Source organism: Macaca fascicularis, chromosome 14 (assembly GCF_037993035.2).
Source record: "Macaca fascicularis isolate 582-1 chromosome 14, T2T-MFA8v1.1".
NCBI classification, from domain to species: domain Eukaryota; kingdom Metazoa; phylum Chordata; class Mammalia; order Primates; family Cercopithecidae; genus Macaca; species Macaca fascicularis.
In genome coordinates, this window is record NC_088388.1 from 127,848,659 (window position 1) to 127,867,006 (window position 18,348).

The window sequence follows — 18,348 nt, forward strand, 5'->3', positions numbered from 1 at the left end:
TTTATTTATTTTTATTTTATTTTAAATTCTGGGATACATGTGCAGAACATGCAGGTTGTTACATAGGTATACATATGCCGTGGTGGTTTGCTGCACCCATCAACCTGTCATCTAAGTTTTAAGCCCTGCATGCATTAGATACTTGTCCTAATGCTCTCCCTCCCCTGTCCACCACCCCTGGACAGGCCCCAGTGTGTGATGTTGCCCTCCCTATGTCCATGTGTTCTTATTGTTCAGCTCCCACATATGAGTGAGAACATGCAGTATTTGGTTCTCTGTTCCTGTGTTAGTTTGCTGGAGATGATGGTTTCTAGCTTCATCCATGTCCCTGCAAAGGATATGAACTCATTCTTTTTTATGGCTGCATACTATTCCATGTTGTATAAAGGCATTGCTGGATCAAATGGTATTTCTGGTTCTAGATCCTGGAGGAATCACCACACTGTCTTCCACAATGGTTAAACTAATTTACACTCCCACCAACAGTGTAAAAGCATTCCTATTTCTCCACATCCTCTCCAGCACCTGCTGTTTCCTGGCATTTTAATGATCACCATTCTAACTGGCGTGATTGGTATCTCATTATGGTTTTGATTTGCATTTTTCTAAAGACCCTTGATGATAAGCTTTTTTTCATATGTTTATTGGTAAAAATCTCTATCTTTTGATTGAATTATTTAATCTATTGATATTTAATGTTAATATAATTGGATTTATATTTGCCATTTACTTGTTTTCTGTATATCTCATGCCTTCTTTGTCCTTCATTCTTATTTTCTTTGTTCTTTTTCTTTTTACATTAAGTGAATATTTTCTAATGTATTCCCTAATAATTTATTTAGTAATTTTTCACTTCATTTTAGGGTGTAGTAGTTCTTCTTTATCTGCAGTTTCACTTTCCATGGTTTCAGTTACCTGCAATCAACAATGGTCTGAAAATATTAAATGGAAAATTCTAGAAATCATTCATAAGTTTTAAATTGTGTTTGGTTCTGAGTAGCATGGTGAAAACTCATACCACCCTGCTCTGTCCTGCCTGGAATGTGGAATCATCCCTTTTTCCAGTGTATCCACCTAGTATATGCTATCAGCCCATTAGTGTATAGTAAAAAAAACTCAGTGTATATAGGGTTCAGTAGTATTATAGTATCAGGCATTCACTGGGGGTCTTGGAACATATGCCCAATATATGGTGGCTGGGCGCGGTGCCTCATGCTTGTAATCCCAGCACTTTGGGAGGTTGAGGTGGGTGGATCACAGGTCAGATCAACACCAGCCTGGCCAATATGGTGAAACCCCGTCTCTACTAAAAATAAAAAAGATAACTGGGTATGGTGGTAGGCGCCTGTAGTCCCAGCTACTTGGGAGACTGAGGCAGAAGAATCGCTTGAACCTGGGAGGCGGAGGGTGCAGTGAGCAGAGATTGCACCACTGCACTCCCGCCTGGGTGACAGAGCAAGTCTCAAAAAAAAAAAAAAAAAAAAAAAAAAAAAGAACATATGCCCTGTGGATAAGGGGGAACTACTCTATTTTTTAGTGGTTGCTCTAGGGTTTAGCATATGCATCTTAACTTATGCAGTGATATATAGAATTCCAGTGATATATAGAAATGTGACTCCTATATATCTGTCCATTCCCTCTTTATTATTATTATTATTATTATTATTATTATACTTTAAGTTCTAGGGTACATGTGCATAACGTGCAGGTTTGTTACATATGTATACTTGTGCCATGTTGCTGTGCTGCACCCATCAACTCGTCAGCACCCATCAACTCGTCATTTACATCAGGTATAACTCCCAATGCAATCCCTCCCCTCTACCCCCTCCCCATGATAGGCCCCGATGTGTGAGGTTCCCCTTCCCGAGTCCAAGTGATCTCCTTGTTCAGTTCCCACCTATGAGTGAGAACATGTGGTGTTTGGTTTTCTGTTCTTGTGATAGTTTGCTAAGAATGATGGTTTCCAGCTGCATCCATGTCCCTACAAAGGACACAAACTCATCCTTTTTTATGGCTGCATAGTATTCCATGGTGTATATGTGCCACATTTTCTTAATCCAGTCTGTCACTGATGGACATTTGGGTTGATTCCAAGTCTTTGCTATTGTGAACAGTGCCGCAATAAACATACGTGTGCATGTGTCTTTATAGCAGCATGATTTATAATCCTTTGGGTATATCCCCAGTAATGGGATGGCTGGGTCATATGGTACATCTAGTTCTAGATCCTTGAGGAATCGCCATACTGTTTTCCATAATGGTTGAACTAGTTTACAGTCTCACCAACAGTGTAAAAGTGTTCCTATTTCTCCACATCCTCTCCAGCACCTGTTGTTTCCTGACTTTTTAATGATTGCCATTCTAACTGGTGTGAGATGGTATCTCATTGTGGTTTTGATTTGCATTTCTCTGATGGCCAGTGATGATGAGCATTTTTTCATGTGTCTGTTGGCTGCATAAATGTCTTCTTTTGAGAAATGTCTGTTCATATCCTTTGCCCACTTTTTGATGGGGTTGGTTGTTTTTTTCTTGTAAATTTGTTTGAGTTCTTTGTAGGTTCTGGATATTAGCCCTTTGTCAGATGAGTAGATTGCAAAAATTTTCTCCCATTCTGTAGGTTGCCTGTTCACTCTGATGGTAGTTTCTTTTGCTGTGCAGAAGCTCTTTAGTTTAATTAGATCCCATTTGTCAATTTCGGCTTTTGCTGCCGTTGCTTTTGGTGTTTTAGACATGAAGTCTTTGCCCATGCCTATGTCCTGAATGGTACTACCTAGGTTTTCCTCTAGGGTTTTTATGGTATTAGGTCTAACATTTAAGTCTCTAATCCATCTTGAATTAATTTTGTATAAGGAGTAAGGAAAGGATCCAGTTTCCGCTTTCTACTTATGGCTAGCCAGTTTTCCCAGCACCATTTATTAAATAGGGAATTCTTTCCCCATTTCTTGTTTCTCTCAGGTTTGTCAAAGATCAGATGGCTGTAGATGTGTGGTATTATTTCTGAGGACTCTGTTCTGTTCCATTGGTCTATATCTCTGTTTTGGTACCAGTACCATGCTGTTTTGGTTACTGTAGCCTTGTAGTATAGTTTGAAGTCAGGTAGCGTGATGCCTCCAGCTTTGTTCTTTTGACTTAGGATTGTCTTGGAGATGCGGGCTCTTTTTTGGTTCCATATGAACTTTAAAGCAGTTTTTTCCAATTCTGTGAAGAAAGTTATTGGTAGCTTGATGGGGATGGCATTGAATCTATAAATAACCTTGGGCAGTATGGCCATTTTCACGATATTGATTCTTCCTATCCATGAGCATGGTATGTTCTTCCATTTGTTTGTGTCCTCTTTTATTTCACTGAGCAGTGGTTTGTAGTTCTCCTTGAAGAGGTCCTTTACATCCCTTGTAAGTTGGATTCCTAGGTATTTTATTCTCTTTGAAGCAATTGTGAATGGAAGTTAATTCATGATTTGGCTCTCTGTTTGTCTGTTACTGGTGTATAAGAATGCTTGTGATTTTTGCACATTAATTTTGTATCCTGAGACTTTGCTGAAGTTGCTTATCAGCTTAAGGAGATTTTGGGCTGAGACAATGGGATTTTCTAAATATACAATCATGTCATCTGCAAAGATGGACAATTTGACTTCTTCTTTTCCTAACTGAATACCCTTGATTTCTTTCTCTTGCCTGATTGCCCTAGCCAGAACTTCCAACACTATGTTGAATAGGAGTGGTGAGAGAGGGCATCCCTGTCTTGTGCCAGTTTTCAAAGGGAATTTTTCCAGTTTTTGCCCATTCAGTATGATATTGGCTGTGGGTTTGTCATAAATAGCTCTTATGATTTTGAGGTACGTTCCATCAATACCGAATTTATTGAGCGTTTTTAGCATGAAGGGCTGTTGAATTTTGTCAAAAGCCTTTTCTGCATCTATTGAGATAATCATGTGGTTCTTGTCTTTGGTTCTGTTTATATGCTGGATTATGTTGATTGATTTGCGTATGTTGAACCAGCCTTGCATCCCAGGGATGAAGCCCACTTGATCATGGTGGATAAGCTTTTTGATGTGCTGCTGAATCTGGTTTGCTAGTATTTTATTGAGGATTTTTGCATCGATGTTCATCAGGGATATTGGTCTAAAATTCTCTTTTTTTGTTGTGTCTCTGCCAGGCTTTGGTATCAGGATGATGTTGGCCTCATAAAATGAGTTAGGGAGGACTCCCTCTTTTTCTATTGATTGGAATAGTTTCAGAAGGAATGGTACCAGCTCCTCCTTGTACCTCTGGTAGAATTCAGCTGTGAATCCATCTGGTCCTGGACTTTTTTTCGTTGGTAGGCTATTAATTATTGCCTCAATTTCACAGCCTGCTATTGGTCTATTCAGGGATTCAACTTCTTCCTGGTTTAGTCTTGGAAGAGCGTAAGTGTCCAGGAAATTATCCATTTCTTCTAGATTTTCTAGTTTATTTGCGTAGAGGTGTTTATAGTATTCTCTGATGGTAGTTTGTATTACTGTGGGGTCGGTGGTGATATCCCCTTTATCATTTTTTATTGTGTCTATTTGATTCTTCTCTCTTTTCTTCTTTATTAGTCTTGCTAGCAGTCTGTCAATTTTGTTGATCCTTTCAAAAAACCAACTCCCAGATTCATTTATTTTTTGGAGGGTTTTTTGTGTGTCTATCTCCTTCAGTTCTGCTCTGATCTTAGTTATTTCTTGCCTTCTGCTAGCTTTTGAATGTGTTTGCTCTTGCTTCTCTAGTTCTTTTAATTGTGATGTTAGAGTGTCAATTTTAGATCTTTCCTGCTTTCTTTTGTGGGCATTTAGTGCTATAAATGTCCCTCTACACACTGCTTTAAATGTGTCCCAGAGATTCTGGTATGTTGTATCTTTGTTCTCATTGGTTTCAAAGAACATCTTTATTTCTGCCTTCATTTCATTATGTACCCAGTAGTCATTCAGGAGCAGGTTGTTCAGTTTCCATGTAGTTGAGCAGTTTTGATTGAGTTTCTTAGTCCTGAGTTCTAGTTTGATTGCACTGTGGTCTGAGAGACAGTTTGTTATAATTTCTGTTCTTGTACATTTGCTGAGGAGTGCTTTACTTCCAATTATGTGGTCAATTTTGGAGTAAGTGCGATGTGGTGCTGAGAAGAATGTATATTCTGTTGATTTGGGGTGGAGAGTTCTATAGATGTCTATTAGGTCTGCTTGCTGCAGAGATGAGTTCAATTCCTGGATATCCTTGTTAACTTTCTGTCTCGTTGATCTGTCTAATGTTGACAGTGGAGTGTTGAAGTCTCCCATTATTATTGTATGGGAGTCTAAGTCTCTTTGTAAGTCTCTAAGGACTTGCTTTATGAATCTGAGTGCTCCTGTATTGGATGCATATATATTTAGGATAGTTAGCTCTTCCTGTTGAATTGATCCTTTTACCATTATGTAATGGCCTTCTTTGTCTCTTTTGAACTTTGATGGTTTAAAGTCTGTTTTATCAGAGACTAGTATTGCAACCCCTGCTTTTTTTTGTTCTCCATTTGCTTGGTAGATCTTCCTCCATCCCTTTATTTTGAGCCTATGTATGTCTCTGCGTGTGAGATGGGTCTCCTGAATACAGCAGACTGATGGGTCTTGACTCTTTATCCAGTTTGCCAGTCTGTGTCTTTTAATTGGAGCATTTAGTCCATTTACATTTAAGGTTAATATTGTTATGTGTGAACTTGATCTTGCCATTATGATATTAACTGGTTATCTTGCTTGTTAGTTGATGCAGTTTCTTCCTAGCCTCAATGGTCTTTACATTTTGGCATGTTTTTGCAATGGCTGGTACCGGTTTTCCTTTCCATGTTTAGTGCTTCCTTCAGGGTCTCTTGTAAGGCAGGCCTAGTGGTGACAAAATCTCTAAGCATTTGCTTATCTGTAAAGGATTTTATTTCTCCTTCACTTATGAAACTTAGTTTGGCTGGATATGAAATTCTGGGTTTAGGCCGGGTGCGGTGGCTCAAGCCTGTAATCCCAGCACTTTGGGAGGCCGAGACGGGTGGATCACAAGGTCAGGAGATCAAGACCATCCTGGCTAACACGGTGAAACCCCGTCTCTACTAAAAAAATACAAAAAAACTAGCCAGGCGAGGTGGCGGGCTCCTGTAGTCCCAGCTACTCGGTAGGCTGAGGCAGGAGAATGGCCTGAACCCAGGAGGCGGAGCTTGCAGTGAGCTGAGATCCGGCCACTGCACTCTAGCCTGGGCGACAGAGCAAGACTCTGTCTCAAAAAAAAAAAAAAAAAAAAAAAAAAAAAATTCTGGGTTTAAAATTCTTTTCTTTAAGAATGTTGAATATTGGCCCCCACTCTCTTCTAGCTTGTAGAGCTTCTGCCGAGAGATCTGCTGTTAGTCTGATGGGCTTCCCTTTGTGGGTAACCCGACCTTTCTCTCTGGCTGCCCTTAAGATTTTTTCATTCATTTCAACTTTGGTGAATCTGGCAATTATGTGTCTTGGAGTTGCTCTTCTCGAGGAGTATCTTTGTGGCATTCTCTGTATTTCCTGGATTTGAATGTTGGCCTGCTCTACTAGGTTGGGGAAGTTCTCCTGGATGATATCCTGCAGAGTGTTTTCCAACTTGGTTCCATTTTCCCCCTCACTTTCAGGCACCCCAATCAGACATAGATTTGGTCTTTTTACATAATCCCATACTTCTTGCAGGCTTTGTTCATTTCTTTTTCTTCTTTTTTCTTTTGGTTTCTCTTCTCGCTTCATTTCATTCATTTGATCCTCAATCGCTGATACTCTTTCTTCCAGTTGATCGAATCGGTTACTGAAGCTTGTGCATTTGTCACGTATTTCTCGTGTCATGGTTTTCATCTCTTTCATTTCGTTTATGACCTTCTCTGCATTAATTATTCTAGCTATCAATTCTTCCACTTTTTTTTCAAGATTTTTAGTTTCTTTGCGCTGGGTACGTAATTCCTCCTTTAGCTCTGAGAAGTTTGATGGACTGAAGCCTTCTTCTCTCATCTCGTCAAAGTCATTCTCCGTCCAGCTTTGATCCATTGCTGGTGATGAGCTGCGCTCCTTTGCTGGGGGAGATGCGTTCTTATTTTTTGAATTTCCAGCTTTTCTGCCCTGCTTTTTCCCCATCTTTGTGGTTTTATCTGCCTCTGGTCTTTGATGATGGTGACGTACTGATGGGGTTTTGGTGTAGGTGTCCTTCCTGTTTGATAGTTTTCCTTCTAACAGTCAGGACCCTCAGCTGTAGGTCTGTTGGAGATTGCTTGAGGTCCACTCCAGACTCTGTTTGCCTGGGTATCAGCAGCAGAGGCTGCAGAAGATAGAATATTGCTGAACAGCGAGTGTACCTGTCTGATTCTTGCTTTGGAATCTTCCTCTCAGGGGCATACTCCACCGTGTGAGGTGTGGGGTGTTGGTCTGCCCCTAGTGGGGGATGTCTCCCAGTTAGGCTACTCAGGGGTCAGGGACCCACTTGAGTAGGCAGTCTGTCCGTTCTCAGATCTCAACCTCCGTGCTGGGAGATCCACTGCTCTCTTCAAAGCTGTCAGACAGAGTCGTTTGCGTCTGCAGAGGTTTCTGCTGCTTTTGTTGTTGTTTACTGTGCCCTGTCCCCAGAGGTGGAGTCTACAGAGACAGGCAGGTTTCCTTGAGCTGCTGTGAGCTCCACCCAGTTTGAGCTTCCCAGCGGCTTTGTTTACCTACTTAAGCCTCAGCAATAGCGGGTGCCCCTCCCCCAGCCTTGCTGCTGCCTTGCCAGTAGATCGCAGACTGCTGTGCTAGCAATGAGGGAGGCTCCGTGGGCGTGGGACCCTCCCGGCCAGGTGTAGGATATAATCTCCTGGTGTGCCTGTTTGCTTAAAGCGCAGTATTGGGGTGGGAGTTACCCGATTTTCCAGGTGTTGTGTGTCTCAGTTCCCCTGGCTAGGAAAAGGGATTCCCTTCCCCCTTGCGCTTCCCAGGTGAGGCGATGCCTCCCCCTGCTTCAGCTCTGGCTGGTCAGGCTGTAGCAGCTGACCAGCACCGATTGTCCGGCACTCCCTAGTGAGATGAACCCAGTACCTCAGTTGAAAATGCAGAAATCACCGGTCTTCTGTGTCGCTCGCGCTGGGAGTTGGAGACTGGAGCTGTTCCTATTCGGCCATCTTGCTCCACCCATTCCCTCTTTTTTGTGTTGTTATTGATATGCTTAGTCTATCAATGTTATAAATGTAGCAATACAGTGTTATAATTAATTATTACTTTACCATCTGTGGTCATTTTCTTAGTCTCATACAGATTTGCTTCCTCCATCACCTTTGTGCTATAGTTGACAAATATATTTCACAGGTTAGGTTGGCACAAAAGTAATTATGGTTTTTGCTATTAAAGGCAATGGCAAAAACCACAATTACTGTTGCACCAACCAATAGATTTTATATGTTGTAGGCCCAACAATACATTATATATATATTATTTTATCCAATTAATTTTTAAATCAGTTAATAGAAGAAAGTAGAAAAACTATGTATTTAAACTCTCTTATAAACCCATAATTACTAAAAGGAAAACTATTTCCACTCTACCCTCACACAACATTTCTGACACCAATTCTGTGGATTTTCTACAACAAGAAATTCTCCAGTTCTCTGTCAACACCAACTAGGTAACTTACAATTCAATCCTGAAGCTAACTGTCTGGAATTAGTGCAGACTCCACAGGTTAAGTACTTAGGTCTACAAGACTGAGTACTTATAGATACTACTTCAGATACCAATCAAAGCCTGGGCCTTCTGTATAATCATTCTCCACAGGGGATTGGTTCCAGGACCTCGTATGGATACCCAAATCCACTGGACATTTGTCTCTTATATGAAATGATGTAGTATTTGCAAATAACCTATGCACATCCTCCCATATACATTAAGTCATCTCTAAATTACTTGTAATACTGGCCGGGTGCTGTGGCTCACGCCTGTAATCTTAGCACTTTGGGAGGTTGAGGCGAGTGGAATACTTGAGGTCAGGAGTTCGAGACCAGCCTGCCCAACAAGGGGAAACTCTGTCTCTACTAAAAATACAAAAATTAGCCAGGTGTGGTAGCGCGTGCCTGTAGTTCCAGCTACTCAGGAGGCTGAGTCAGGAGAACTGCTTGAAGCTGGGAGGCAGAGGTTGCAGTGAGCCAAGAACATGCCACTGCACTCCAGCCTGGGTGACAGAGCGAGACTGTCCCAAATAAATAATAAATAAATAAATAAATAAATAAATAAATAACTTATAATACCTGATACAATGAAATGCTGCATAAATAACTGCTATACTGTATTTTTATTTATGTTTTTAAAATTGTTGTATTGTTATTTTTATTGTTTCTGTTTTCTTTTTTTTCTTTTTTCTTTTTTTCTTTTTGCAAACTTAAGGGCTAAGACTGATTTTTTTAAACCTTGAATGGTTAACCTTGGTTGATTGTTTCCAGGATGCAAAACCAGAGGATACAAAGGACTGACTGTATTTCTGATCAACCTGCTATAAATCAGGAGTTTACACAATCCGCTCCTCAGGTATGTTAATTTGCTAGAATGGCTCATAGAACTCAGGAAAACATTTACTTACTATAACTGGCTTATTATAAAGGATATTTTAAAGGATACAAATGAACAGCCAGATAAAGAGGTACATAGAGCGAGGTCCAGAAAGGTCCTGAGCACAGGGGCTCCTGTCCCCATGGAGATGGAGTGTGCCACCCTCCCGGCAGCACATGGATGCATTCACTAATCCAGAAGGTCTCTGAATATTATCATTCAGAGATTTGTTTTGTCTTGAGATGGAGTTTTGCTCTTGTTGCCCAGGCTAGAGTGCAATGGCACAATCTCGGCTCACTGCAACCTCCACCTCCTGGGTTCAAGTGATTCTCCTGCCTCAGCCTCCTGAGTAGCTGGGTTTACAGGCATGTGCCAGCACGCCCAGGTAATTTTTGTATTTTTAGTAGAGATGAGGTTTCACCATATTGGACAGGCTGGTCTCGAACTCCTGACCTCAGGTGATCTGCCTGCCTCAGCCTCTCAAAGTGCTGAGATTACAGGTGTGAGCCACCACACCAGGCCAATTCAGGGTTTTTACGGAGGCTTCAGTAAGTAGACATGATTGATTACATCATTGGCCATTGGTAGTTAACTCAATCCTCAGCCCCTCACTTCTCTCCAGAGGTCAGGGAGTGGAACTAAAAGTTTCAACACTGGAATCACATGGTTGTTTCCTCTGGCAACTAGCTCCACCCTGAAGCTATCAGGTGCTTTAGCCACCAGTCATCATTCTCATCACACAAAAGATTACAAGAGTCTTGAAGCTTAATATCCAATCCCTTACTATTTTCTAGATATCTGTGTTGTATGCATTGAAAAAATCATGTGGTTCTATTGAGTATAGCACACCTCCTCATGTGTTACACTTTCTACATCTGTCAGGGTCTGCTGGAAGTTGAATCTAGTTATAGGTCTAGAGGCAAAGATGGGTGGTGAGGGCAGGAGAATCAGCAGTGTCCTTTGGTGGCCATTACAGGTTCTTCAGACAAAGTAGGGTTAACTTCTTTATAGAGAGGTGGGAGGACTGCTTCTATTGGCTAAAAAACAAAAACAAAAGCAAAAACAAAACTCAACAGAATTTAGGAGTTTGATGGCCCCAGCTTCACCAGGATCTGCCCATATGTCCACATTCCAATTTTCGGGATCTCAATTTTTTTTTTTTTCTAATCAATGCCTTTGCTTTAACACAGATATCCTGTGAAGCTGAGAATTCAATTCATGTCATAATTCAGCCACTCACAGGATGAGGCTGATTTTGCTTTTCAGCAATTTCAGCTCTGCAGCTATGGGAGATGATGGTTTCTCCAGGGCAGATATAGAATCTTTCATATCAGTTTTGTGAAGCATGAGGTAGAAATTAGAATCCCTGAGCTCATCATTTTCTTTCCTCACATTCTCCAGTGCAGTTTTGCACAACTAGTTAGGCAATTATATTATATTCATTAGTTTGACAAAAATATTCTAAGGTGTCAAATACATGGTCTCCCAGAACTTTGCCTCTTACAAGTACTTTATCAGGAGCATCCAATAGTAATATTTTTTGTATCTCTATTGCCACATCATGCCATGAGCTCAGTGGGAATGAAATCACTAGTGCCTTTAAATCAAATTGTATTAGGAAACCAATTCAGGGAGAGTTTTTAAGACTCTGGTTTTCTAGAATCATACTGAGTTCCCAAAATCTGTATTTATCAGAGTTCTCCAAAGAAATGGGACTAATAAGAGAGAGATCTATAGATCTCTTTATCATTTTTAAAAAAGGAATTGGTTCACACAATTGTGAGTGGTGAGGGACAACTGGCAAATTCAAAATTTACAGAGAAGGCCAGTAGGCTGGAAGATTGGAGCAGGAATTGATGCTGTAGTCTTGAGGCAGAATTGTGTCTTCTCCTGGAAACCTCCGTTTTTGCTTTTAATGCCTGCAACTGTCCATTTCCCCAGGCCGATAATGTTTAATTACTGCATAGCTTTTGGTTACATGAATGTAAAGTAATTTACACATTTCACTGCCAGATTATATCACTAATGGTGATGATATGGCTCCGATGACTGGAGGAATACCAGGGTTCTTAGTCTTACACCAATTTTGATAAAACGACACCAACACATGTGGAGTGGTTTTAAGAAGCTGAGAGTTTAATAGACAAGAAAGAGGGAAGAAGGGCCCCCATACAGAGCCAGAGGGAGGGGGGCTCCAAAGCCAAGAGACGAAACCCTGAGTGCAGTGGAAATCAGCCAGTTATATGAGAAGGCTGGAGGAGGTGGTGTCTGATTTGCACAGGGCTCAGCGGATTGGTTTTTTTTTTTTTTTTTTTTTTTTTTAATGAGACAGAGTCTCGCTCTGTTGCCCAGGCTGGAGTTCAGTGGCACAATCGTGGCTCACTGCAAGCTCTGCCTCCTGGGTTCACGCCATTCTCCTGCCTCAGCCTCCCGAGTAGCTAGGACTACAGGCACCCGCCACCACACCCGGCTAATTTTTTTTGTATTTTTAGTAGAGACAGGGTTTCACCGTGTTAGCCAGGATGGTCTCGATCTCCTGACCTCGTGATCCGCCCGTCTTGGCCTCCCAAAGTGCTGGGATTACAGGCATGAGCCACCGCGCCCGGCCAATATGGTCTCTGAACTGATGCTAATACCAAGGTTTGAAATGCTACTATGGTCCACTGGTCTGAAGGGGAACTTACTCAGGACAGATAAATGACCGTGTCTTGCCCTAGTCTGTCTCACTGTGAGTCCAATGGGATTGCAGTCCTATTCTGTGCTTATTTTCTCAGTCCAAGTGCAGTCATTTCTGCATAATGATGTTGATCAACAGTAGACCATATATACGACTATAGTCCAATAAGATTATAGTGAAGCTGCCCTATACAGATGTACCATTAAAAATATTTTATACCCCCCCTTTTTTTATTTACCATACCTTTTCTATGTTTAGGTAAGTTTAGATACACAAATAGTTACCACTGTGTTACAATTGCCTACAGTGTTCAGTACAGTAACATGCAGTATTAGGTTTGTAGCCTGTATGCTCTACCACATAGCACAGATGTGTAGTAGGCTACTTCATCTGACTGGTGTAAGTACACACAGTGATGATCACACAACAGTGGAATTACGTGATGACACATTTCTCAGAACATATCCCCATAGTTAAGCCGTGAATGACTGTATGTATAGCATAGGGAACAGGTATACTTGGTAACTGGCAGAATTCCCACATGGGTTCCCTGACCCATAGATTCCTATAGAGTTTCTCTCAATCCAAATTTTGTTGGCTGAATACTCAGGCATAGTTCAAAATATTCCCCTGTTTTCCTAAACATTTACAGCTGGGTACAGAGCTTGATCTCATTCAGGTTTGATCCCTTTGGCAAGAGTACAGGAAGTGTTGTGGTCTTCATGATGAAGTCCATAGGGTCTGGTAGTGTCCCGTTTTATAATGTTAGCAGTTGTTGATGTTCAAAGGTCAGATCTATTAATTCACTGAGTGTGGCTAAATGCTGATATTCTTTTTTTAAGTCTTATTTTATTTTTTGAGATGGAGTCGCACTCTAGTGCTCGGGCCAGAATGAAGTGGTGGGATCTTGGCTCACTGCAGCTTCCAGCCTCATGGGCTCCCGCAATCCTCCCGCCTTAGCCTCCCCAGTAGCTGGGACTACAGATGCACACCACCTTGCCTGGCTAATTTTTGTATTGTTTGTAGAGATGGGGTTTCACCATGTTGCTCAGGCTGGTTTTGAGCTCCTCAGCTCAAGCAATCCTCCCACCTCGGCCTCCCAAAGTGCTGGGATTACAGGTGTGAGGCACTGTGCCCACCCAATGGTGATATTCTATCATTTATTTTTTTGCTTATTAGACTTCTTTTATAAAGAGGTAGTTCCCCTCGTCTACTATCTGTTATCCAGTGACACAGTTGATATATGAAAGGCAGAGCAAATTTTTGATTCTTTTCTTTTGTTGACCAGTTTTCAGGATAATGGATTTGTTCTTTAACGTGCTCCAGAGGTAACCCTTTAGTTTTCTAAAATAACACTTTGAACTTATAGGGTTGAACATAGTTGAGGAATTCCAGACACTTGCAAGTATGTATTTTCCTTTTTGAAGCTCTGAATGTACCTTCTTTGGCCAATAAAAGCTTCTTCAGTTTGATTCCTGATTCTTTCTTGGCAGGATCCTAGCAGTACTTGACAGCTTCCTTGCTTTGTAGAAAGACAAGCTGTTTTAGGCCCGTCTTGTACATTTCCTTCCCTAGATCTGAAATTCAGCGATTTCTCCAAGAAGCCCTAGTTTCTTTTAGTGGGAAATGATGTTTTATATTGAGGTCTAATGCTCATTGCTACTGGTTTGGTGACTGTTTCTAGGCTTCTTTAATAGGGCTAAGTAAGTTTTATTCCACATTACCTACTTTACAGTCATGGAATAACAACACTAAAGTGATCACCACATATATAATTACTGAAAACAAGTTGAAAATGTCTTCATATAGCTGTACTATATTTTCATCCATATGTGATGGTTAGTGTTAGGTGCCAACTTGACCGGATTATGGAGTATCCAGAGAGCTGGTAAAACATCATTTCTGGGTGTGTCTGTGAGGACGCTCCAGAAGAGATTCTCATTTGAATTAGCACACTTCGTGAAGATCTGCCCTCAACAATGTGGGTGACCATCGTCCAATCCACATGAGGTCTGGGATGGAAAAAAAGGCAGAGGAAGGACAAATTTGCTTTCTTTTCTGGAGCTGAGCCATTCACCGTCTATCTTCCTCTGCCCTTGGACATTACAGCTCTAGGTCCTCAGGCCTTTGGCCTCAGACTGAGAGTCAGACCACTGGCTCCTCTGGTTCTCCCGTCTTCAAACTTAGTTTAAATTGCACCACTGGCTTTCCTGGTTCTCTAGCTTGTGGAAAATATATCATGGGAGTTTTCACCTTCCATCATCAAGTGGGTCAATTCTCATGATAAAAACCCCTCTTGTCTAGATCTAGATGTAGATTTAGATCTATCTGTTTCTCTCTCTGTATATATCTTACGGGTTCTTTTTCTCTGGAAAACTCTGACTAATATAGCATATAACCATTACATACTATCCTCTTCCATTGAATCTTCATTTAGCGTTCACTCTGCAAGTAAGCATATGTTTAATGTTCACCACCAGTGCTTCTATCAATGTCTCTAGTCATCATGGTTGCCTGAAATTGGTTTTCTTGCAGGGCCTTCAAGCAGGGCTCATGAGAGCGATCCTCCCTGTGTTCTTGGAAGTAAGTGTTAGGAACATCACGGCAGTGATGCTGCGCTCTTCTCTCTGCGTTCCATCAGGTAGCACATGGTATTGACTTGCTCCACCTCTGGTGATGTTACTTTGACCCCTTGATTGAAGTGATATCTATCAAGTTTCTCCTCTGCAAACTTATACTTTTCCCCTCTGTACTTAGTCATTATTTTGTGATGAGATATTTCGAACCTATGTAAATGTCCCCTTCCTCGTTCAATGTTAATCCACTAGCTTAGGATGTATTGGTGCTTCTTATCTGAATTAATTATTACCATGATGATTCCCAAATAGTGATTTTCTTATTCCATCATTCCTTCTACATTTACTACTTAGTACTTACCACAGGAAGGCTTTCTCTTCTCCTTATTTATTTATTAATGTATATATTTATGTCAGTGTTGGCTAAGGTATCTCTGTAATATGCAGTGGGATATATTATTTGTTACTATCATTATTTATTTTGATTCTCAATTTGCCTCAAATTTGGCCAGTGGAAGCCCCTTTGTGCTGGTTTCTGTGCCCTTTTGATATGTCCCATCATTCTTTTAATTCTCTTACTTTGTATCACAGTAGGATGCTCCAGGCTCATCCTGTACTTTCTCTGCCACTGTCCTAGACTTAGCCTCTTCTCCTTTTAGTGGAGAATGGCATTTGTAACCCAATGTCTGGGTATGATATGTGCGCTCATTGCAAATTTGTGTGTTGCTGCTCTCATGCAGTCCTAGTGGACAGAGATAGGAATTATATTTACACACACACACACACACACACACACACCCACCCACCCCTGTGTTTGCCTATTCTCTATATATGGAGAACCAAAAGTTCACACCAATACCTCCAATTCCAGTTCAACAACAGAGTATTCCTTCTAGCTTTCCCTCATTGCACATTTATAACTCCTTTCTCTAATCATCTGAAACCTGGTTCTCACTGAGGTTACCTGCTCAATTGCCCTGTGTTACCAATCTTTGGACCTCACTGGTATGACTTGGCCACCTTCCTCACTCTTCCCAATCCCTGCCAAGTAACCTCTCTACTCCATCTCCTTTGCTTGGGCCTGAGGAATGGTTCTCAGACTCAATTATTTAAGAAGGAGGGAAGTTTGTATTATCTTAAAAACATCTTTTAACGTCTTCTGAAATAGAAGTTTACAAGTTTGGACCTCTTTTATGGATAAGATGTAGGCATGTTTTATTGTCTGTGGGAGGGTTTCTGCTGCTCCTTATTCTTTTTATTTCTTCGTAAGAATTTCCAAGGATTCAACTCAATGCTTTCTCTATTGCTAATGTTTATGTGAAATTAGTTTTCCTGAAATTTTGGAAGGAGGCATAGTTCAGAGTGGCCCTTCTAACTTCACAATAGTGTGAAATATATATATATATGGTGGCTTGCTTTGGAAAATTTCCTTTCTCTCTTTCTTTCCCTCCACTGTGTCTGGGATTTTTCTCCCTTTGTCTGTATTATCCCTTCCTGTGGAATGTTGATTTTACTCTTAGGACTTTCTCCTCAGTGTGGGCCTGGTTCTGGGAGGGGGTCTTGGAGAGCCAGTTTTGACAGTGACAGATGTTAGGCTGCTGCAGAACTTTTGGCCTTTACCTTGCGCTTCTTGCTCACCTACCACTGGGTTAGGCAGAACCGCTCAGTTTCAGCTGCTGTGCTCAAGTTAGCTCACCACGCTTTCTGGGGAATACCAGTTGCTATTTTGGGGTTCACCTGTTCTCGGCTTGTCAAATACCATATTGCTTCCATCTGCATTCTCTCACACATGTGCCCATACCATGCGCCCTTGTGCTGTTGGGTTGCCCTCGTCAATTGCATTTTGTAGTTCACGGGGATACCTTGTCACTTAGTTTCCCTGCAAGTGCTGCCCATGGGTTTTTGGCTTTTCTATTAGTTCTCTTTATGTGTTTTTTTGTTTGTTTTTGTTTTTGTTTTTTGAGACAGAGTGTCACTCTGTTGCCCAGGCTGGAGTGCAGAGGTGCAATCATGGCTCACTGCAACCTCCGCCCCCCAGGTTCAAGTGATTCTCCTGCCTCAGCCTCCTGAGTAGCTGGGATTACAGGCGTTAGCCACCACGCCTGGCTAATTTTTGTATTTTTAGTAGAGGCTGGGTTTCACCATGTTAGCCAGGATGGTCTCCATCTCTTGACTTCATCATCTGCCCACCTCGGCCTCCCAAAGTGCTGGGATTACAAACATGAGCCACCGTGCCTGGCCTCTTTCCATTTTTATGTAGAGACTCAGAAAGAATAAAAAACAATGCTGTCACTACTTGTAATCTTTTCCAGATTTCCCTATCCTTTTCAGGCTTTCCTGTTTGGTTCATGCAAGAGTCAGAGGAGTAGTTGAGAATGATTACGGGTTAGGGTAAACTTAATCAGGTAGTGATGTCAATCACAGCTGTGTTTCTGGCTCAGGCATCTTTGCTGGAGCAAGTCAACATAGTCTTTGGCCCCTGGCAGGTAACTATTGACTGCACACATTTCCCCTTTCCACTCTTTTCAGAAAAGATAATTAAAAGCAATTTGCCTTCTCATGGAGGTAATAATAGCATTACTTTTACCACCTTAGAGCTATGTCAAGTCTTCTGCTCTGTGGCATAAAATAATATGGAAAAACTTGATCTTCATATTATCCCACAGAACATCATGCTGGCCCTTGACATCGATGACAGTTTTTTGAGTTGCATCTGGAAAAAGGAATTAGCAAGCATGGTGAGTGCCTTAGTAAGACGCATGCATGTCAGAGAGTGAGAGCTCAAAAGTGCTCACTGCCTCAATGAAATTACTAGGAGTCGAATGGTCTGGGGCATATTGGGATATCTTTTTAGGTGAGACATAGGTTGCTGCACCTTGCACTACTCACCACAAGAAAAAAGCACACAGTCTGTGGGCCTCTTTGGATTCTGGAGTGTCCCATATGACATTGGGCTATGCTGCTCTGACTGGAACCCTGGATTATCCATACAGTTGCCAATCTTGAATGGCACTCAGCACAAGAAATGTCTTGGTGGAGGTCCAGGCACTGTTTCAAACTGCCCCACCAATTTCCTTATAAAATCCAGCAGATCTAAAATTATGTTAAGCATCTGTAGGAGACAGAGATGCTGTATGCATCAACTGGTGAGTTCTAATAGGAGTCCACAGGAAAAGACCGTGCCCTCTCCTTAGGGCAATATTTCCTCTATCTGAAAACAGTATTTGACTTGCTACTGGGCCCTGGCAGAGACTGAATGTCTGACTATGAGACGTGAAGTGATTATACAACCTGAATGACCCACCTTGAACTAACTCTTAACTGCTTGACTAAATTATAACACTGGACCTGCAGAATAGCATGCCACTGTAGGATGGAAATAATATCTGTGAGGCCAAACCTGAACAGGTCCAGAAGGCACGAGTGTTTTCGTTTTCCATTGCTGTGTGACAAACCACCCCAGAAACTAGTGGTTTAAAATATTAATGACTTCTTTTCCCTCAGGATTCCGTGGGTCTGGAATTCAGCCAGGCTCGGCTGGGAGG